The sequence below is a fragment of the Anolis carolinensis genome, chromosome 2, assembly GCF_035594765.1.
Source record: "Anolis carolinensis isolate JA03-04 chromosome 2, rAnoCar3.1.pri, whole genome shotgun sequence".
NCBI classification, from domain to species: Eukaryota; Metazoa; Chordata; class Lepidosauria; order Squamata; family Dactyloidae; genus Anolis; species Anolis carolinensis.
The window spans coordinates 60,154,559-60,177,731 of record NC_085842.1 but is presented as its reverse complement, the minus strand read 5'-3'; the positions used below and the strand labels follow the sequence as shown (position 1 = coordinate 60,177,731).

Genomic DNA, 23,173 nt, shown 5'->3' with positions numbered 1-23,173 from the left:
TTTGTCCATAAAAATTCCTTGCACCTATGGAGAGAAAACCAAAGTAATTAAAAAAGGAAAGGGTGCTTTGGAGAGGTGGTAGATTAGTGATTGCTGTTTCTTGGGATATTTTTAGTTATTTCTTTTAATCCTTTCTTTGCTGTTTTAAGTCTACTGTTTGTTAACAATTCAGTATTTATTTTGTATATGTAATTAAAACATATTAAAGTATTTTTTAAAAAAATACATTTGCCTCACCTTTGATAGGTATTATCCAATTAAATACAGAAAAGACTAATATTCCACATACTCTGGAAACTAAACATTTTTTCCTCCATGTGATTTGAATCTTTTTTCTACTTCTTAATTGAGAAATGATTATGTGGAGCTCAGTACAGAAGTACTACAAAATGCATAATTCGGACATTTGACAGCATATGAGAGAGATAATTTAAGTCACTGTACACATGGTCTGTTTAAAACAACCACAGTAGTGACCTGATGTTTTGTCATAATGGCCATTCATTTCATTGTAATATTATAGCAAAAAATTGTGACACTATTTTTTTGGGTCTATATCCTGACTAAGAGATTAAATGAGTTGCACCCCAAAAGCCACATAGAATCATAGAATTGTAGAGTTGGAAGAGACCTCACGGGCCATCCAGTCCAACCCCCTACAAGAAGCAGGAAAATCTCATTCAAAGCACCCCGACAGGTGGCCATCCAGCCTCTGCTTAAAAGCCTCCAAAGAAGGAGCCTCCACCACAGTCCGGGGAAGAGAGTTCCACTGCTGAACAGCCCTCACAGTGAGGAAATTCTTCCTGATGTTCAGGTGGAATCTCATTTCCTGTAGTTTGAAGCCATTGTTCCGCGTCCTAGTCTCCAGGGCAGCAGAAAACAAGCTTGCTCCCTCTTCCCCATGACTTCCCTTCACGTATTTGTACATGGCTATCATATCTCCTCTCAGCCTTCTCTTCTGCAGGCTAAACATGCCTAGTTCTCATACAAATTGTTCTCCAGACCCTTGATCATTTTAGTCACCCTCCTCTGGACGCTTTCCAGCTTGTCAACATCTCCCTTCAACTGCGGTGCCCAGAATTGGACGCAGTATTCCAGTTGTGGTCTGACCAAGGCAGAATAGAGGGGGAGCATGATTTCCCTGGATCTAGATGCTATACTCCTATTTATGCAAGTCAAAATCCCATTGGCTTTTTTCGCTGCTGCATCACATTGTAGGCTCATGTTTAACTTGTTGTCCACGAGGACTCCAAGGTCTTTTTCACACATACTGCTGTCGAGCCAGGCGTCCCCCATTCTGTATCTTTGCATTTCATTTTTTCTGCCTAAGTGAAGTATCTTGCATTTGTCCCTGTTGAACTTCATTTTGTTAGTTTCGGCCCATCTCTCTAATCTGTCAAGATCGCTTTGAATTCTACTCCTGTCTTCTGGAGTGTTAGCTATCCCTCCCAGTTTGGTGTCATCTGCAAACTTGATGATCGTGCCTTCTAATTCTTCGTCTAAGTCATTAATAAAGATGTTGAACAGAACCAGGCCCAACATTTCCAAGATTAGACTAGAGCATTCTCTTTGAAGAAGCCAAGGGTTACAAAAGGGGAGAGGAAGCAATTGTTTGAACATACCATGCTCAGAGGGCAAGTAAAGATTCTCCCCAGATCTTTGTTATGGTTTGGGAGAGCCATGGTTCAGGAGAGCCGTGGTGGCCACTTCATTAAGCCATGATTTGTTAAAGACTAAAGCAGCTCCAACTTTCCTTAGGCATGGACAAGTGCAATGTGTGACATCAAGCGTTACGGATATGGGAAAAAAGATATTATTGCAAACATGTGTGCTGTCATTAATATAATAGTAGCAATTATCGATGTCCAAATTCATATTTAACAACGCAAGTACGTATGAAGAAATGGGAAAAAGCGATTGCTATTCCATGGTGACAGTTGATTTAAGACCACTTTTATGAATGGTGTATGCAAGTCCTTGGATTTCTATGGATTAGAATATCTATCTATCTATCTATCTATCTATCTATCTATCTATCTATCTATCTATCTGTGAATGAATGAGTGAGGCTGCTTTCTCTTCCTATGAAACCCAAGACAAATTTCAATGTCCCAAAGAATATCAGACATAAAACTTTGCATTACATATTGCTAATTGACACTAAGGGAAATTAAGTCTTTTCTATTTTGTGCTATATACATGCCAGACTCTATGGGGGAGTATCGTTTTTTCCCCTGAAGTATCTTGCCATGTTGCTTCCTTTTCCGAGCACACATTTAAACATCTCAAAATATGACAGGAACTTGTTTTCAACTCCCTATGGTGAGCTAAAGCAAGTGATTGCTTCTGTAGCTAAGTGAAAATGCCTTTGAAAATCCCAGTTGGCCAAAAAGCATTCCACCATAGTGTTGCATGTTCTTAATTTAGTTTATTAACGTGGCTCATAATGAAGGGTTCTTTAATTTGTTCTTGTGACATTTCTCAAGTTTTATGAACCATCTGCTCTGTCTCTGAAGATAAGTTCAGAGGTGAAAGATTTTGAAATGTGGCTCAGTTAGCAAAGAATTAAAATACTGCGTGGTCTACAATTTTTTGTTAAGTGAAATTTGAAAGAAGAAAATAGATGGACACTTGCTAGATTTTGTTCATTTACTCACTCTCTCACCCATATAATTTATATCCTTCCTTTCTCCCAGTCAGGGACCTAAACTGCTTACAGCTTTAAAAATATAACAGTACAAAAGTTAAAAAACAAAACAAAACAAAAAACAACCCGAACAGTTTCTTCCTATATGAATGGAGGTAAAAATTCAACACCTCCCATTGATAGATCATTTTTCAATAACCAAATAACAGCCAAAAGAGCATTTGCGTGGCAACAGAAAGGAAAGGGGGAAAATTAACCTAGCCTCCAGTGGAAGGGAATTTCAGAATATGAGAGCAGCCACCAAGAAGGCCCTCTCCTGCATGGCTATGATGGTGGTGGGAACAATAGGAGTAAATAAAACCATATTTCTAGATCCTTTGGTTTTATACCTCCTTGAAGCTTGTTGCATATGCAGTGGCAAAAAAATCTCCCCCTACCAGGAACCCACAAGAAAAGACAAATCCAAGGATTGGGATAACCAAAGGCCATAACTTTTTATTGGTTACAATGAAAACAGTGTTGGCAGCCATGCATGGGTCCCGGATCAAGGACTTGGCAGCCCACTGCTGACTGAAGCCACTTAACAACAGTAAGGGTTGCAGACAGTGAGTTGACTACTTTCAGTCTGGGACACCGGTACTACCACATCCCTACACCAATAGGACACTCCCCCTCCCCAATGAAGAGGGGAGGAGAGGCAGCAGACCCCCAGTGCCGATCTGCCCCTGCGTTTCTGAGCCAGCAAATTGAAGTAGGGCCAGCATACAGCTGACCAGGGCTCAGGCTGGAGCACGCCCCTGATTGGTTACCCGGCCAAGTGCACCAAAACTCACAGGGCACAGGGGCTCCTGGGAAGGAGAACCTCTGAGGTGAATAGTGGATGTGGCACACCAGCTGCACAATGCCCCTGTTCGATAAATCATGCAGGGCATATGGAATCAAAGGTCAATTCACATCCCATGAAAGAATAGATGAAATAAAATGGAAGCATCTTGAAAGGCATCTAGTCAAACCTCCTCCTCTATGCAAGAAATTCAGAGGTAGAACTGCCTGAAGACCTTCAGTGGGGATGTCAAAATTCCATAAGGTGACCATTATTAAACCACCCCTGTCATTCAGAGATTTAACTTCGTACTCAGAAGTTAAATCCCATCAGAAGGATAGCATACAACAACAGGGGCTGGGCTATGGTACAGCTGGTTAGTAGCCAGCTGCAATAAATTACTACTGACTGAGAGGTCATGGGATCGAAGCTCGGATTGGATTGAGCTCCCGACCGTTAATAGCCCTAGCTCACTGCCCACCTAAGCAGCTCGAAAAACAGTTGCATCTGTTGAGTAGAAAATCCAGGTATTGCTTTATGCGGGGAGGCTAATTTAACTAATTTACAACTCCATAAAACTGCCAGCAACGTGTGGAAAGGAATTAGGAAGTACTACCATCAAGGACTTGGTGTCACAAGTGGACAATGAAGTGGCAGCTCCCACTGTGGCCGGAATCGAGTATACCCTCATGAAGCCAGGAGCTGGAAAATGTTAAATTGCCTCTGTGTGTCTGTCTATATGTTGCATGTCTAATAATGGCATTGAATGTTTGCCATATATATGTGCATTGTAATCTGCCCTGAGTCCCCTTCGGGGTGAGAAGGATGGAATATAAATACTGTAAATAAATAAATACAGCAAGCCTTTGTTCAGATTTCTCCTGACTAGTATTTCAATTGACTTCTATCAGGTATTGAAGGTTGCTGTCCATTAGTTTTCTTATTTAAGTTAAAAATACCCATGCAGATTAATGTAATATTTCTGAAGCAAGAAAGGTTTTTCATTTTTTAAATTCATTCATATCTCACTCACAACACAGCAGACAATGTATTTTGAGATGTATTTCTATTGGACGTAAGAAGTGCCTCTTTTAAGAATATTAATATTTACATTCCATGAGTAAAAGCAAATTATGACCAATAAGCATGAGTTTAACTTAATTTACCATACTTTTCTGTATTATCAAAATTGCTTTGTTCCACCAAATATTGATTTGATTTTAATTTTTATTTCAAGTATTTTTTCTCGAAATAATTTTTGCTGGTTGCTTTAAAGTTCTGATTGGTTGAGTTCCAGTTAACTGAGAGTCTAATATATTTATTATGTATTATTATTATGAAGGCTGAGATTCTAAAATCCATTGGTACTACTGAGACTTTTGGGGAACTTTGTTGTATGTTCTACCCACACCCAACAGAAATACTGAAATTTAAAGTAATGTGCTGGTTTACACACCGCATTTATAGCAGCACCTTAATTCTGCAAACACACATTAACTTAAAGACCTTTCATTACAGCCTGACAACAATCATTTCTAAGTCTGGTTTGTTTCTACATAGAAATAACAAATTGTGTTTATGCATAACTGAAGCAGCAGATACTAGAATTTAATTTATTACCTCATTTACATTCATTGAATCTTTCTATTTGGTCAATAATAACAGTTCCCAGGGTGACATATAAAACATTTTTAAAAAACAAAACAAAACTCAATTTCAACAAGTAAAACTTTATTAGATCAAATCATAATGCAATGGTTAAAGCAGAATAACTATGCAAAACAAAGCTGACTATTTTAAAGCAGATCCAGACACTAAAACATAATAGCCAGAAATCCATCAATGCAGAGTCAAAATAATACTTTCCTCAGATCAAAACAAGCATATTGAAACCTCAATGCAGAGAGTACATGTTTCAAGTATTTAAAAGGTCACAAAGTTTGGGTTTTTTAAAAGACTTTTTCTCACATCAAAAAGATATTAAAATGAGTGTCAGCTGGGCAGTCTCTGAGGAGGACATTCAGCAATTGGGAAGACATTACTGAAAATACCCTTTCTTCCCCAATCAATTTCCATATCTCATTTTCTACCAGCACTTTGGGAGCAATCTCAGTTTAAGATCTCTCAGGATGTAGATGGGTCCATATTGGAAGTCAATTCTTCAGATTTCAAGATCCTAAGCTACACAGACCTTTGCTATTAGAGTGCTGTCTGAATATTACAGACTGTTAAACAGTTAAATTATGTCCATACATTACCTCAAGAAGAGATCGAGAATTCAAATGAACAGAATTGATGGATAGGATTTTCAAAAATGCTCACCATGATTTTATAGCTGGAACAGACATCTTAAACATGGAAAAACTGTTGCCTTCAACAGCTATATCTTTGCTTTGTGAAACTGAGCCATAGCTAGAGTTTAGTGGCGCATGTCGTCAGTAGAAAAAGATCAAAAGCAATCAGTTTGTATGTCTTCCATACAGCTGGATTAACCATACAATAAAAAGGTCAACAATTTGGACTTTTTTTGCTGCTCTCACCCAATAATTCCTCTTTGGAGTCTTCCTCTCCAATGCTGGTCCTAGTCCAGGTATGGCCAAACCCTGGCCCAGGGGCCAGATGTGGTCTCTTGGGCTCTTTTCTCAGGCCTTTTCTCTCACACACCATCATATCCTTCCTTCCTTCTCTCTTTCCTTCCCTCCTTCCCTACCTCCCTCTTTCTTCCTCCCTCCTTCCCTTCCACCCTTTTGTCCTTCCTTCCTTCCCTCTTTCGCCTCTCTCTCTCTCTCGCTCTCTCTCTTTCTCTCTCTCTCTCTAGAGACCAGGGAGCAATGGGTTCAAGTTAGAAAGTTTGCCCATGCCTGTCCTAGCCTCTTGAGACTAGGCCTACCCCATATCCATGCAAAGAAAGAAGAGGATGTGTGTATATATGTGTGTATTGGCACCAAATGCAAAAGGTAAAATTTAAAAAAAGTTAGGTTCTAATTCTATGTACATTTACTTGGGAGCAAGCCTCATTGATAAGCTAGCAGTTCTCGTTATTTGAGTAATGGACTAGCATTCTTAGGGCTAATCTACACTGACCACTTAGGTCAGTGTGTCATTGCATCAGCCCTGATGCCTTATCTGACTTAAGCTGGGGCAAGGCTGCCTTAACACAGCCTTGTTCTGGAGTAAGCTAAGTTGGGGGAAAGCCTGAATCCGGACCCAGGATTCAGACTTTCACCTGACTTAGGGGCTGCCAAGATAGCAGTTTTTATGACAGCCATCCCACATTCCCTGGGCTCCAAGTAGTATGAGGACCCCACCTATTTTATTAAGGTAGAGTGCAGAAGATCTGGCAAGTGATGTGTTGTGCCTGGGTACAGTTGTGATATGGGGAGGGGCACTTTGGTGGCTGCCCAGTGGGGATGAACCATGTTTGGCACAGTTGGGTAGCAGGGACCCTATCAAGCATTCTAAAATACCGGATTGGGCCCACATTTATGTGTGTGTAGAAAAGGGACCAGGGTTTGAATTTTTTCAGTTATAGACAGCAATTACCTTTCTTGTTAAGACAGCCTTCTTTGGCTGCCTGTTCATTTTTAGTCAGAATTCAAAGTGCCACTCATGCCCTATAAAATCCTATATAGCTTAGGGTCCAGACTATCTGAAAAAAGGGAAATATTTTCTAAACAAAATCTGCATTTTCTTACAATGGAATTTGTCCAGTCAAAAGCTTTATTTTTACCACTGTCTCCCCCTCCCATTTGGAAAATGCCAATATCGCAGATGGAAGTTAGTTTTTTTAGTCCCTGAAGTCTCTGGCATGTGCTAGCCATCCATTCTTAGACAAGACGAAGGCTGTAAATGGGGAAAACATATGCCCATGAGAAGCAGAAAATAACCAATGCTGAAACACTGCAAAAGGAATATCTAAAATGTCTAGGCTTTTGAAAGACTGTCAGGATTTCTGAAGCAACTGTTTTCTCCTTCCATTGACCACCACAAGGGAAATCATTTTTGGAATGGATGAAAATGCCAACATTTTCTGGTTCAGTAGATAGGTTTACACTGTGTCACAAACACATAAATCCAACTCTTTAAAAAGTGTTTGCACAGTACAAGCATTGTACCAAAATTACTGCACATATATGCCGCTATGAGAATCTCTGCACTCTACAGTCATCGCAGTTTAATACAGCTTCTAACAGGAATGGCTTCCAGTAACGGATTCTTTGATGAATCACTTAGACCTCTCTGCTAAAGACTTTTTAGCATACTTCTCTGAACCATGTATTTATTTAATATTTATGTTCTACCCTTTATCGTGGGATCTCAGAACAGTGTTCAATAAAATCAAACAGCTCAGAGAGTTTGAGACAAATTGAAACCATGCACATTTGTAGATTTGGGTTAAATCAACTAGGGAACAAGCTTTACACAATGCCTCCACTTCCATCCCACAGAGTTGTTCCCCCCAGGCCAAGGCTTGCTCCCAGCATCAACAACAGGGTTGCTGAATCATTAAAATCTCTCCCTGCCCTATGGGAAAACAAAATAATAAATAAATTTATTCTTTTACCTGGCCACCATCTCCCTGAAAGAACTCGGGACGGCTTAAACCCCACACAAAGTGCCTAAAAGGGCCCGGGCTGTGATGCAGGCTGTTGAGTAGCCAGCTGCAGCCAGCTGCAACAAATCACTCTGACCAAGAGGTCATGAGTTTGAGGTCAGCTCGGAGCCTGCGTTTGCCTTCTGTCTTTGTTCTATGTTAAGGCATTGAATGTTTATCTTATATGTGTAATGTGATCCGCCCTGAGTCCCCTTCGGGGTGAGAAGGGCGGAATATAAATACTGTAAATAAATAAATAAATAAATAAAACCAAAAAGTACATATAAAATAAAACACAACTTGAATGAATCAAATAGCATATAAAACCACAACTTAAAACTCAGTTTAAAACGGCATACATCAATCCAATAATTTAGCTGTGGTAAATGTAGCCAGGCTGTAACACTAGGTCAAGGGATAAGTTCTAAACTATGGAAGAGGGAAGAGATGTAGCTCAAATCCCCCATTGTACTACCATACAACTCACTGTTCCTCAAAATTATCCCCTTTTGCATGTAGCACCATGTACATTTATTGGAAGAAAGATTCACTTCACGCAGTAGCACTTCCTGCTTGGTAAGAGGTGTATTTCAAGTATAACCTCTCTGTGTGTGTAATTTCTGAGCTTCTTTCCTGCTTTTGCTGGATGGGGCACAATGCAAAAAGTAATCTTCTGCATCTTTCTTCATGCCAACAGAAAAGAGGGTGATGTTATTTATTATTAAAACAAAAACGGATCAGAACAGATGTTGACAGGAAAATGGAGGAATCTTGGTAGCACCCTGAGGCTGAGAATCCATCATTCACTTCTATTTGCAAGATACTATCCAGCAGTGTAGGAGAAGCAGACAGGGAGAGACTTTTTCTTTTTCTTGTTGTTTATTCGTTCAGTCACTTCTGACTTTTCATGATCTCATGGACCAGCCCACACCAGAGCTCGCTGTCAGCCGTCGCCACACCCAGCTCCTTCAAAGTCAAGCCAGACACTTCAAGGATACCATCCACCCATCTTGCCCATGATCAGCCCTTCTTCCTTTTCCCTTCCATTTTCACATACATAGCATTCTACAAAAAGAGGTACAAGATGTTTCTAGATAATATACTACAACTGAGCTACCTTTATGGCACTGTGTTCAGGTAATGAACTGTGGAGAAAGTTGCAAACCGGCTGAATTTTAGCGATTTTCTGTAAAATATGATAGTGGTAGTAGGTGCAATGATAACAACCAATAAGCCCTTCCTTGTCCATTCAGGGCACTTCCACACAGCCCTATATCCCAGAATATCAAGGGAGAACTCACATTATCTCAGATAACCTAGTTCTAAGCAGATATCGTGGGATTTTCTTCCTTGATATTTTGGGTTATAGGGCTGTGTGGAAGGGCACTCAATCTAGGTTCCCTCTTCCCAGAAACTTATTTATTTATTTTTATCCCAACTTTTTCATGATACAGGGACCCAAGGCAGCTAACAATAAATATGACACAATGCAAACTAAAACAATAGAAATGCATTAAAATACAAATATAAAAAATTAAAAATTAATCTAATTATTATACATAAAATATCACAACACAGTAAAAACTACACAGCCACCATAAAATCCTAACCACATCATCCCCAGCAACCAGCTTATTTTTTTATAAATGCCTGATGGCAGAGGCATGTTTTCAGCTTCAAGCAATGGACACATTATAAAGCCAGCACTGTTTCCACTTTAAATTGGCTGTTTGGTCTCAGTGATGTTTTTACAATGGGCCGTTTGACACCACCTCATCAATACATTCAAAACATGACCTCTGTATGGCTTGAAAAGCCCTGATAAGAAAAAAATTAAAATGGTACTGAAAAACAGTCCAAAGAGGCAGGGAACAGAAAGTGAACAGGTGCACAAAAAGGTAAAAAGGTGTGTGTGTGGGGGGGGGGGGGTCAATGGAACTTTACAGGCACACCAAATGCCTCATTTGGGAATTGAAAACATTGGACACAGCTCTACAAAACAAAACAAGCTTCCTTGTGTCCAATGTGGGATTGGAGGGTAGAGCACCTCCTTAAACTGCATATAGAGAATCAGCTTGATGTAGGGGTTTGGGTGTTAAACTACAACTTTGAGATAAAAGTGTTGAAATGTCTACTTGACCTTTGGCGATTTTGGACAAGTATATAAAATTAAAATCAGAAGAAGGCAATGGCAAACCCCTCTGAATAATTCCTTTTGAGAAAACATTGTGATAGGTTAGCCCTAGGATCCCTTTATGTCAGAAATAAGTGAAAGTTGCACAGCAGCAAAAAAACAACAACACACATATTCTAGGATTTTATAGGATGGAACCATGATTGTTAAAGTGGAATTGTATTGTCATCATTGCCTATGGCCCTTTTAAAATAGCCCTCCACATGTTAAGCACCATGGTCCTTCTGGATTACTTTATCTCTCCTGAATTTTATATAACCATTGTCATAATACTCAAAGAAGATAACCATGTTTACTTACGCATAGAAGATATAAAGAAATCCTATGACAACTTTGAAATAGAGAAAAAGGAAATATTTAGTATAATCTTTCATGTGCTCCAGTTCAAATCATCAAATGCATGAGCCATTGTTACATCTTTCGCTCTTTCAGAAATTATGATATTTCTTTATTAATGAAACACAGCCAATTTTCCTAACCCCGTATTATTTTATTACTTCTCCTGCAAGCATTGATTAAATCCTTTTTATTAGCTGAGGCATTGATACACAATCATGTGGGCATAGGATGACTGGTGTTAGTGCATGGATAAGGATAAAAGTGAGGAACAAGAGTAGGATGATAGTGGTGATTAAGAGGCCATATGAGAAGGGCTGCCATTCCCAGACCATGTTTTGGAGTGGAACAAGAACAATTCTGGAACATTCTGACCATTCAGGATGGAAAGGACAACCAATTAAGATGAATGCTGTAATGTAAAGGTAGTACAGCTGGTGACTTATGAATGGTTGTTTACAGAATGATACACATGATTGTAAATGGGGAGCTAGCACCGGACAAAGGAAATCATCCTTTCCCGAAGTCTTGATTTATAGCTTGAAGCAAAGCTATCAGCTTTCCTGTGATCAACCACAACACAAAAAGACAAATGTGATATAAACAGAGGAAAGAACCAAGGCAAAGCATTAAATTTCACCTGTCAAAACATGAAAACATTGCGGGGCGGGGGTGAAGTGGAAGACCAGCAAGTAAATATAAATTCTACTGAGAAATGAGAGAAGGAAGAATTATTCAGAAGTTGCCCATTTGACTTGCTACCTTTCATATAGTATCTTTTTTCAGTCTTATGTGTCAACAGCATTACTGAGAAAAAACTGCCAGTGGGAGGAGAATGAAAAAGGAAATAGCCACAGGAACTGTCTGTATTTAATTTGCCATTTTCTGTCAATAAGAATCAGTCGATAGGTCTCTCGTGAATGATCAAATTGCACCCTAACATTGCCTTGGAGCAGGACTGGGGCAGATTTTTTTTGGCTTACATACTTCCTCCACATTAAGTCAAATGTCCATCAAATATCATATTTTAGTAGACGAAGACCCCATCTACACAGCCATATAATCCAGTTTCTGAATGCAGATAATCTGCTTTAAACTGGATTATATGGCAGTGTAGACTCATATAATCCAGTTTAAAGCAGATAATCTGCATTCAGAAACTGGATTATATAGTCATCTGACATGGGGCCAAAATAGCCAGAGCATTCAACCCTTAGGTGTCATTTATAAATCATGCTAAGGCTCTGAGGTTAGTTATTTTCTTTTTGTTCTTGTATACCTTGTCAAAGATTTTCAGCCACAATCAGCAGCAGCTGGAGAACTGCTCTAACAGATCACTACAACTTCCTGACATCCTTTTGTCCAAAGGTTAATAAATTATGTTGTTATTAAAATTACAAACCCCAACAACATAATCTGGGATTATTCAAATGCTTTTGCCATCTCTTGCTGCTACTCATTCCTTTTCTTCACATCCTATCCAACCAAATATTCTGAATACTGAAAACGCTCTCCAGCACTTTCCTTGAGAATTCATCAGCCAAGTGTACATTCAATTAACACTCAAAGACAATACACAGCTCAATTCAGTCAGAGAAACAAAATAAGAAAAAACACCAACTCTGGCAAACCTGGCAGCCTTTCCTACCCTGGCATTTTCCAATGTGTCAGATTACAACTTTCAACATCCACACACTACATTTTTCTCAGAGTGATGGGAGTTATAGTCCAGTATATCTGAAAGGGACATGAGGGGGTAAGAATGCCATTAAACAAATAAGATGTGAAATGCAAGACGAAAAATATATCACATTCTTTGAAAGTTCTCAGAGGCTTTGGAATTATTAGAAGAACAAATGAAGAAGTCAATACGAAATGAAAACAGATACTAAGTACTAAGGGAAACTGTGAAGATATCAGTGTTCCTCAGAGCAGAGGTTTCTCAATGACGTGTTTTCTATTGTGGTATTATGCAGTACATTTAACTTGAAAGTATATGTTATCACCAAAATAGTTGTGTGCGAGAACAAAGTTGCAAACTTTGGTGCCTAGGCCAGCTATGGTCCCATCTAGAATGATTTCCCCAACAGCTTGTACTTTGTATAGTGGTTCCTTATCCATAGTGGCTAAGATGATGTTTCCTGGAGGGTTGTGGATGGACTATAGTCAACAGCAACCCTTCACATAGCTTGGAGTGCTGGTGGCATATGATTTAAAGATATACTCAGTTACACCAGCTGTGAATATTCCAATGCTAAAGACAATGGCTTATCCAGAATTGCCCCATTTATATATTTTGGGTGATAGACAGAATATGCCTAGTTGAGGTTTCTGGGGTATGTCGGTTTGTATTTGGTCCTGCACCTTCATGAGAAATTCCTTGAGCTGGTTATAATTCCTTCCGATATTCATTTATTGGTTCATTAGACAGGACTTTTAAAAATGTAATATTGGACAGTTGCCTCCAGGCGGAAAATGTTGATCAGCTTGTTAGTTGAACATTACTCCAGAGTCACCTTTTCTTCTGTGGTGGTAACACAACTGGGAATGTCAAAGCCTATACTTCTGGAACCAGCATGATGGTCACTCTGCTCCACATCACCTTCTTCCTTCCCAGTTTTCCTCAATCTGTTCAAGTACATGACAGCTGCCAGGTATCATTGTTGCACCAGATGTGTTGAGGCTTACATAAGATATAGGTCAGAACATCTTGAATCTCCCAAGGCAAGACTCAGGAGTAATTAAACACATAGAATGTTTATTTAACAAAACAGATTGCGAAGAAATTAACTACAGATAACAGTCTCTCTGCAACGCTGAAGTCTCTTTTCTATCAATAGGTGGTGCTCAACATCTGGCAAGATTTCTATTGTCATTCTTATTGTTGAGGAACTTCAAATCCTTTTTTTCTTATAGTAAGCTTATCATGGGGTTTTCTTAACCAGATTTATTCAAATAGAGTTTCCCTCTACCTGTTTCTGGAGCTGTGGGAGTGGGTGTCCACAGCTGAACAGGGATTCAAATCCTGGTCATCACAGTCATAGTTCAATGCTCCAATCACTACAACCACGCTGACTCTTGCAGTTGTTGTGTACAAATTCAATTACACACAGCTGTACCCTAAAGGCAGCCAATACGGTCTGCCTTTAGAAACAAAGCAAAGTCAGTACTGGTTAGTACTTGGATGGCTAACTACTACGAAATACTCGTTTTCAGTACAAAAATTAAAGCACAATTAATCAAATTTCTATTTAAAATCACTAGTTAAAATGAAATCTAAAACCGTGTGTGTATATGCATATATATGTGTAAAACTAAAATGACTTGCTTTCTGTCATGTGTCATGTTCCGCAGTTGATGGTGGTTGGTGGTGTCAGGTCTAGCAGATGGTGATGGAAGGGGTTAATGTAATTCTTACTTCTAAAGGGCTGAGTAATCTGTAAGTAAGAGTTACAGATGAAAGCAATTAAGGGTGGAGGCATGCAAGAGATAGGTTGCAGCTGGATTTTACTGGATATAAGGAGCTAGCCTGGAGAATGATCTTTGGGTGAAAAGTATTTGTTCTACTTTAGCTGTGGGTGGTGCTGCTTTTTCCCCCAGGTTTGTGGATTTTCGGTAACCTGATCTGTCTGCTGAACTCTTGGAACTCTGGAACCTTGAATCTCTGGCCTGGCTATTGACTACAGTATAGACTTTTGATCCTTGGACTTTAATCATTGAACTCTCCGCGTTTGACTATTGGAATGGACCTTTTTGACTATGGTGGTTTCTAGAATGTGCATCAGTATTTGCTATCAGTTTTCTTTTATATTCTGTGGCTGAGTGCTATCTTTACATTTTACATTGGGACTATGAAAACAGTCAGGCAGTAAGTGCTGCTTTAAACTGTTTGACACAAGCTGGGTGTTTGTTTTACATACCAGTAGAGCTGTGGAAACGTAACACTTTCCAGTAAAAGATCAGTCAGCCACATCATATTAAAAACCAGAAGCTCAATTAAATATAAGTGATTACGTGATAGCAGCGGGGGGGGGGGGGGGGGGAGCTCCACAGCCTGAGAGTTGTAGAGAAGGCCCTCTCTGCTGACCTCACCAGTGTGCCTCTGATATTGGTGGGATTGAAAGGAAGTTTCCTTGTGGATCTTATAGTTTTGGAAGGCTCAAATAGGAAAAAAAAATGAAATACATTTTAAAAATGTATTTGACTCCTCCAAACATGGTGGAAATATCCACCAAAATGCCTAGAGGGTTTAATGTTTTGGCTGTGATGTTCTAAAAATCTTCCCCTAGTACATGTTTGTAGCCTGTTTCTCCATATACTCATCTGAAAATAGGAACTGGCCAAATGTGCAGGAAAGAAAGAAGCCAGAAAACATGTATTTCTTGTTGTGGCTTACTCAACAAACTATGGATAACACAATCTATGTTGTTGTATGACTGACTCCCTGTGATTTCAGACAAAAGCTTGTCCTATTCCTTCTTGGAACTGAAATTGAAAGTGGTATCTTATATATAGAAGACTCATGTTCTACTGGTAAGTTGTGACACATTTTAAAATGCTTGAAGAACCATTGTTTGGAGGATGTGCTTGTCATGATTTCCACTCTCCATTCCATTCACATGTTTAGTGCAACTTGTTTGTTTGGTTATATGAATAGTATCTTTTTGTCCTCAATACATAATACCTTCTTTTTTTTCCCCTTGTGAACTACTACTTAAAAATCATACCAAAAAAATTACTCTGAGATTTTCTTGTGCATTGCTCTAGTAGAAACTATAGGAAAGCAAACTGACATTTATGTAGATGCCATGCTAATCTACTGAAAGCATTATATATATATATATATATATATATATATATATATATATATATATATATATATATGTGTGTGTGTGTGTGTGTGTGTGCATGCTTGCAAGCTATCTGCCTGACAGTTGCAGAAAAGGCACACATTATGCAAACAATGGGGAAATAGTGTCTTATCTTTACACACCACCAGGCTCCAGGCTGCAAAATACATTTTTTGCATTGATTTACCATTTCTCCTCCAGAATTAGTTGACTACAATAATTCTTTCCCAGGAATGCAAAAGCATGGATGTGCCACTTTTCTTCCAGTTACTTCATTTGTTGCCTTTGCAGCATTTTTCTTTGTCATTTCCATAATCTTAGTGACAGTAGAGAACATGAAATAACTCTTTCATTAACCTTTTTTTAAAAGCAGACATTTGTGCGACCTCTCCAGAGTTCTCCCTCACTACACGAAGCATGATTTGAAAAGTCGTACTAGAGAGAATCATGCTCTTGCCTGTGGGCATCCTTAAATCACTGTGCACAAATGTGCCATGGATATGTTAGGCATGGACTGAAATGTGAATAAATCTACATCTGTAGTATAATTCAGTTTTCCAGAAGCTGTATTTTCTGAATGCTTGCAATGGTCAATCACTCATTCATAAACTCTGAGTTCTGTCCATAATGTATATGGCTGGGTTATTGAATTACTTCAGAGGGCAGTCCCCTCTTGGAAGGCGTATCAGAGCATGGCCATCTTCTAGCTGAAAATACCTTCTGTTTGAAATCATCCAAACCTGGTTTAATAACTACAAAAGAAGGGAAATCGGGATCTTTGAACTCACCAATCAGCAATGAGCACCTGGGCACCATGCGCAGCAGGTGTATGAGTCACTTGTCACACCTTTTTCCAATATTGTTTACATACATTACAATAAATATTTCCAAATTTACACTAGCCAACAGTTACATGTGTAAACTTGATGCCAATTAATTGATTGCGCAGGCATAGAAACAGATGAAAGGTCCTTCCTACATCTTAACAGCCAATGTCCTAAACATTGAGGGAGAAATGAAGAGGCAGTCACAGGCTCATCATGTCTAGACCCGGAAGCAGATTAAAGGTCCTCCCTACATCCCAACTGCCATTGCCCTGAACTTGGAATATCTACTGGACTCAATTTCCTCCCATATTGCCTATCCTTCTCTTTTTGTATCATGTCTTAATTGGATTGTAAGTGTAGTGGCAGGGAAATGTTTTGTTGTTCTTTTGCTAGTAAAGCACCATTCATTGGGAAACATCTTCTCCTTTTTGGTAGTGCTATCCTATTGCTTAATTGATAAATCAGACAAATACATAGTTATAAATATTTGACTAAAATAATATTATATAGTTTAAAGTATTTCATAAAATTATTAATAAAACTTGTAGATGACAAGCATCACAAAAAAGATCCTTTCTAAGAGATCTGGGAATGCCACATGTCATGATGAAACAAGTATGCATCACCTAAAACACACAAAAAACACAGTTTATGTTCCAGAGCTGCTGTTCTTGCCTTTGTGCAAAACTATACAAATGTCATCAATTATTTAACTATTGAACGAAAAGTCAACAGATTTCTTGAGTTAGGTGGCAAGCTAAGTAATTGGTGGATATCCTTTTACAAATGTGTGTGGTCCTTTTTGTTTTTCCTTTATTCCTGCAAGCTATTTCTCACAAGAAAAAGGATCACAATAAATAATAAAATTCTGAATTGATGCTGACTCAGCATTTTGATCAATTTAATTAACTGATATGACCTTTTTGCACAATCCAATCTTTTCCCAAATGCATAACTGACCCTGGGTCACTCTGAAGCATTGTTGCCAGACAAGGATGTTCCTTTCTGTATTAATTAAAGCAGCTAGGGAACCAAAGTTGACTAGTGGTCGTAGTGTTAAACTAAGGCTCCAGGGACCAGGGTCTAAATCATAGCTCAGTCTTGGAATCCCACTGGTTGGCCGTAAGAAAGGCAGACCCTCACAGCTTCCAAAGTGGCAAGAGCAGACCTCATCTGAATAAATATTGTCAAGAAAAATGATATTTAAAAAAAGAAAACTCTAGGGCAGGATTGTTATATGAAATAATACAATTACAACTACAAATTATGCATGGTTGTCATCTCTATCTGTACTGAAGAAAACTACAGATATTCCTGATAGGCTTGTATTTATTTTAACTACTAGAAGGCAAAACTAACCTCTGCTTTGTGTGCTTGCAGTTATATCCTATGTAAACCAGCTCATTTAAAATATATAGAGCTCAAGACTGCATGCAGGGACTATTTAGTATTTTTCATAACAAAAATCCTAGAATAAACGCTACAGCTAGAGCAAGGTTCTCCGGCACAGCTATGGTCAATTTCCAGTGGAACTTCCAATGGAAGCTAGTAATTGAATTGTGTTGCAGGATCTACAAATGCATAGGGAGATATTTTCCATGGGAATCTCTAAGGCAACCAGTGCAATTTCCAGAAGAAATATGCTGGAGTACTTAGATTCCCAGAGAAAATATATTAGTCAAATCTGTGAATAATCTAATCTGCAGCTGTCAAACCCACTATGACTGTGTACCCACCTCTGACGACAGGATAGTCCCATAGACTCACTTGAACTTCCAGGCCAAGAGGATTATGGGTTGAGGATGGATGTTCAACCTAAGTCTGTAGATTATTTTCCTGGACAACAACCCAGCTAGTAGAGGGAATGAGGAAGCTGTTTGATCTGATCTGTCAGGAATCCAGTTCAAGTCCTGCATTGCTAGTTGAATCCCCAACCATATCAAATGTTTTCTCATCTATCTGTCTGAGTTATTTTTCTTTAAAATGAGGCCAACCATATTGTCCAGCGTCAAAATGGATACTGTGCAACAATGTGCATCAGTATGTGTGTGTTTTGCCTGCGTCTGAGTATGATAAAACGTCAGGGCCACAAATACTGCCAGAGTTAATTAGGCAGATAAAGAGGAGATGGGGAAGATCTGAAAAAAAGACAGGCCCTGCTTTATAAAAGAAGGAAAGAAGTTAAAATAAGCCCTGTATACAATGCAACACAAAAACATGTCATTAAATGTGAATGTTGAAAAGAGCAATGACCTACATATCAGGAGCAGCTGCAATTTCCTCTTTATTGTGTCTACTGCTGCATCTTTTCTGAGCCTCAGATATCCTTGCTGAACAAAATAAGGAAAGGCTGTGGTCAGTCCCGTTCACAAGCTTTATTAGCTCTTCATATGAAAGAAAGTTGGACAGTGATATATCCTCAATTACTGCAAAGAAAGAAGGCCCATTGTTGATGACATCTCAACTTCTCAGCAAAGTTAATTTTAAGGGCAATTGGAAGGACAGCCACAGACTCAATAAAAACATGGCAGTGAAGACAAGCTTTAGCACAATTAAAAATTGCATCAGAATTTTAAAGCCATTCAATATCCTTTTAATTCCTGCTGCAATGAGTGAACTACCTTCCTTAAATCAAGGAGAGACAGAGGTGCACACACTACTGTTAACTGTTGAGGGAATGTATGAGATCTGGCCCTGAAATGCATGTAAGCAAAAAGGCACTGTGTTGAGGCTGCATAGCAATATACACTTACATAGAAGAGAGTTTAATTGACATCAGTAGGATATCTGAGTTATTTGCGGGCCCTTCTACACTGCCATATATTCCGGAATTTCAAGGCATATAATTAACATTATCTGATTTGAACTGGGTTATCTGAGTCTACAGTGCCATATAATCCAGTTCAAAGTAGATACTGTAATCTGGATTTTATTCAGCTGTGTAGAATAGTAGATACATTTCCAGATTTTGTGTTGATGTGCAAAACCCCAGATCATAATGAATCCTATTGGAATGAATGACTTCAGACTCCAGTCATGCTGAAGTATCTAGAAAATGCCTAAAGAGGACATATGTCATTGGATATGGATAAATGAAACATTGGCTACCAATCCTACAGATCTACTGCATTAGATTATGGTATGGGTCCATCTTTCAGAAATATCAAGGGAAGTAGGAAAGAATCACATAGCTATATCACTGGATAGCAAACTCCCTGCTCTTATTTTAGTTTTGTCTTCCTACTTTCAACTACTTCAAGGAGATTAACATTGTTCAAACTGATTTTCTCTTTTCCCACTGTGAGAACTACTCCACTGCCTCATCTGCACAGTTCTCACAAGTCAATTAACAGTCTTGAATATAGTTTACTCCATGACAACTGTGACAAAACCTAATTTTTCAGATGCCTATTTGGGGACTATAACAGATACCTCTTTCTCCAGAACACCTTGGCAATCGCTATGGAAAATCAACAAACTTGAAGATAGTAATGTGCACATTGACTTTTCATCAATCATGTGAGCACTAAACGACTTTTCAAGAGCAGAGGCAGGAACAGCTTTTGTTCTGAAATCCCTCACTCATAAACATAGTTGACACAACAGATCAAGCGGAACAAAAGATAATTATAAATTGAATGTATATTCAAGTTAGGCCAGAGCTATAATATTAATGATGTTCAAGCTTTAACAAGGGAAAACAAGTTGCTTTAATCATCGTTCACATGGGTTTACAAAATGTACCATATATACTCATTTATAAGTCAAGAGTCATTCTGTAGAGAGGGGAAAGTGCCACTGGTGCTCCAGGGCCATCACCATGTTCCCATCCAAGTGGCACCACTGTGACAGGGGTGGGGGTGGGGGTGATTCTTCTTTTACGTTCCTAGGAGCGACTAAACTCCTGCCTTTTGCCACTCTATTCAGAGATGGTTCCTTTTTTGATAAAAGTTAAAGTATGATAATTCTTATCAAAAAAGAACCATCCCCTTCTTGAGTAGAGTGATGAAAGATGAGGGCTTATTCTGTCTGGGGATAATCTAAATGAAGCATTGACCTCTTTGAGAGGAAGTAATGAACCACTGCCATTTTTCCTTCTAGGTGTTCAAAAAGATCAGAAGTGGCAACATAGCAGAGTGAGTTGAAGGAGTTGATGTTTCTTTTAGGTTCTCTAAGACCTCACCTTTTGCCACTCTACTCAGAGAAGAGGATGATTCCTTTTTTGATAAGACATAAGATACAGTACATATATTGACCTATGGATAATTGACCTAAGTTTTGCAGGATACATTTTTTGACTAAAACTTTATACAGTACCAGATATTTTCTGCTCTGCTCCATCAAAACTCCAGCCTATTTCAGGAAATAAATGTACCCCGTTTGCACAGCAGTGTAGCATGAAGTTCAGTCCAAAATCCCCAACACCCAGAGCCAGAAGATGCATGGTCATATGAGGCAGAACATTTGCTTAATATTGCTGACAAATGCAGATTTCAACATCTTGTTGAAACTTCTGGAACATGGCCATACAGCCTGGAAAACACACAACAACCTATCTTGTTGTGGAGCTCCAGAATTAAGATACAGATTTAAACCTTGAAGAAAGAAAGCTATTTGATTTATATGCATCGTGGCTTATCATTAATTGTATCTTGGGAAAACTGTTAACCTAATAGTATGATGGCTGATGCAGGAAATGTCCCACAAAGAAAGGTCACTCTTTCTACCATGCAGGTCACCAGGGCAAGCGGGATAGTGGAATTGGAAACAGAGTCAGAAACAATTTCGGGTGGAGTCAAACTCAATAGAAATTTACAAACTGACTTTTGCTTCTCTGTCTGTCTGTCTGTCTGTCTGTAAACAGTAAGTAAATACTTGTGTACATCCATTTTATCTTTTAAAATTTATTCAATACATCATTTGATGCATATTTACTTTCATGGGAGTTTAGGAAAGTTTACTTGTTAAGAAACTTAAACCAAGTAGTCTCCCCATATGTGGTGCATCACCTGCTGGTCATCTTCCCACTGCCCTGCTGCAAGATTAACAGTGAGGTATGTAGGAATGTCTGCTTTTTAAAGACTTTATGATTTACTTCTGTGTGAGGAGCTCACATGGGGATATTCAAGAATAAAATCAATATATTATCATTAAGTCCACAAGCATTAGTATGGAAAGGTTCAATCGGAATGAAACATCAGTGCTTACATTACTATGTATTTTTGAGTGTATGTGATTTCAAATCAACTTATGATGGTCCCATGAATTTCATAAGGTTTTCTTAAGCAAGAAATTCTCAGAAGTGGTTTTGCTATTTTCTTTGCTTGAAATAACCTACAGCACCTGGTATTTATTAGAGATCTCCCATGCAACTACTAACCAAAGCTGACCCTGCTTAGTTTCCCAGATCAGATAGGATTTGATGTGCTATCAGTGTGTCTCCATGTAATTAAATAATTACAACATTCACATTTGAATATGTATGCCCAGTGTGGAACACATCTCACCACATTAAAACAGTGGATGTGGCTCTAAATGAGACATGCCACATTATCACAGGATGCCTACACCCCATACCCCTGGAGAAATTATACTGCTTAGCTGGTATTGCATCACCTGACATCCACTGGGAAGTAGCAGCCAATAATGAAAGGACCAAGGCAGTGACATCTCTGGCCCATCCCCTGTTTGGATATCAGCCAGCACACCAATGCCTTAAATCAAGAAATAGTTATTTAAGATCTATAGAGATACTCGCAGGAACACCTCAGCAAGTGAGAGTCCAAAAGTGGCAAGCTAAAACCCGGAGCCTCAAGCCATGGCTGATACCAAATGAAAGGCTCCCTCCTGGGGACACAGAAGACTGGGGGTCTTGGAAGGCACTAAACAGACTGCACTCTGGCACCATGAGATGCAGAGCCAACCTTAGGAAATGGGGCCACAAAGTGAAGTCCACGACATGCAAGTGTGGAGGAGAGCAAGCCATAGACTACAATTCATCCTGAGCCCTGCCACATGCACAATGGAGGACCTTTTTATAGCAACACCAAAAGCACTCCAAGTGGACAGGTACTGGTCAAAGGACATTTAGTATAATGCCAAGTTTTTAACTTGGTTTGTGTTTCTAAATACAATACAACTCTACCCTCAGTTTGCTTTTAACACGATAAATAAAACATTCACATTGCAAACCACCATAGACAAGCATTTCACGAAGACAGCTGTACCAGTGTTCTTAAAGATGTACTTGTATTCTGCAACAAAACAGAAACTAAAAATAGATGCAGGGCTGCATCTGTCATAGAGTTTAGGAAAGTTTTTTTAGGACAGAATCTAAGATTCTCCTAGCTACTTGTACTACTGGACATGTTGGTAAGGGAAACCTGAGGATCTATGATGTAAAAAAGTAACTTTTCCTAACTGTAATTAGCAGTCCAAATCAGAAATCTGAATAGACCCACAATCCTTCAAGGGACTCACTACTCAGCATCAGAGTCTCCAGTGTTCCCCAAGCCCATGCTTCCTCTCCATTGTTAGTGCTGTGTCTTCACCTGCTTTCTCCAAATATGTAACCAGTGAGGAGACAGAGTAATGTTGTCTACTTGTCTTGTGTTCCTTTTTGGAGTCTCTATACAATTTGTGCCTAAAGGACACGTGACCATCTAATGGGAAAGGAAGTAGGAGACATACTTGGCAATGACCACTATGGCCATTTTCTTTAAGTGTCCTAAAAACCTACATTCAGCTCTGCAGGGATGAGCAGTTTTGCATTAGCTTTCATTTTAAGTATCATGGCATTTTCTTCAATCATTCAAAGCATCAAAGCAACTTCAGTGAATATGTGCAATGGTGAAGAGCTCCTGCCCTTGTAGGCACAGTCTACTGCATAAGTGGCTGTACAC

General features: G+C 39.0%; 1 protein-coding gene across 4 annotated transcripts in view; it reads right to left on the bottom strand.

Annotated features, from left to right (window-relative positions):
* The window catches only part of grip2 (glutamate receptor interacting protein 2), a 555,542-nt gene that overhangs the window by 280,785 nt on the left and 251,584 nt on the right, over positions 1-23,173 (bottom strand). The gene's annotated exons all lie outside the window — the stretch shown is intronic.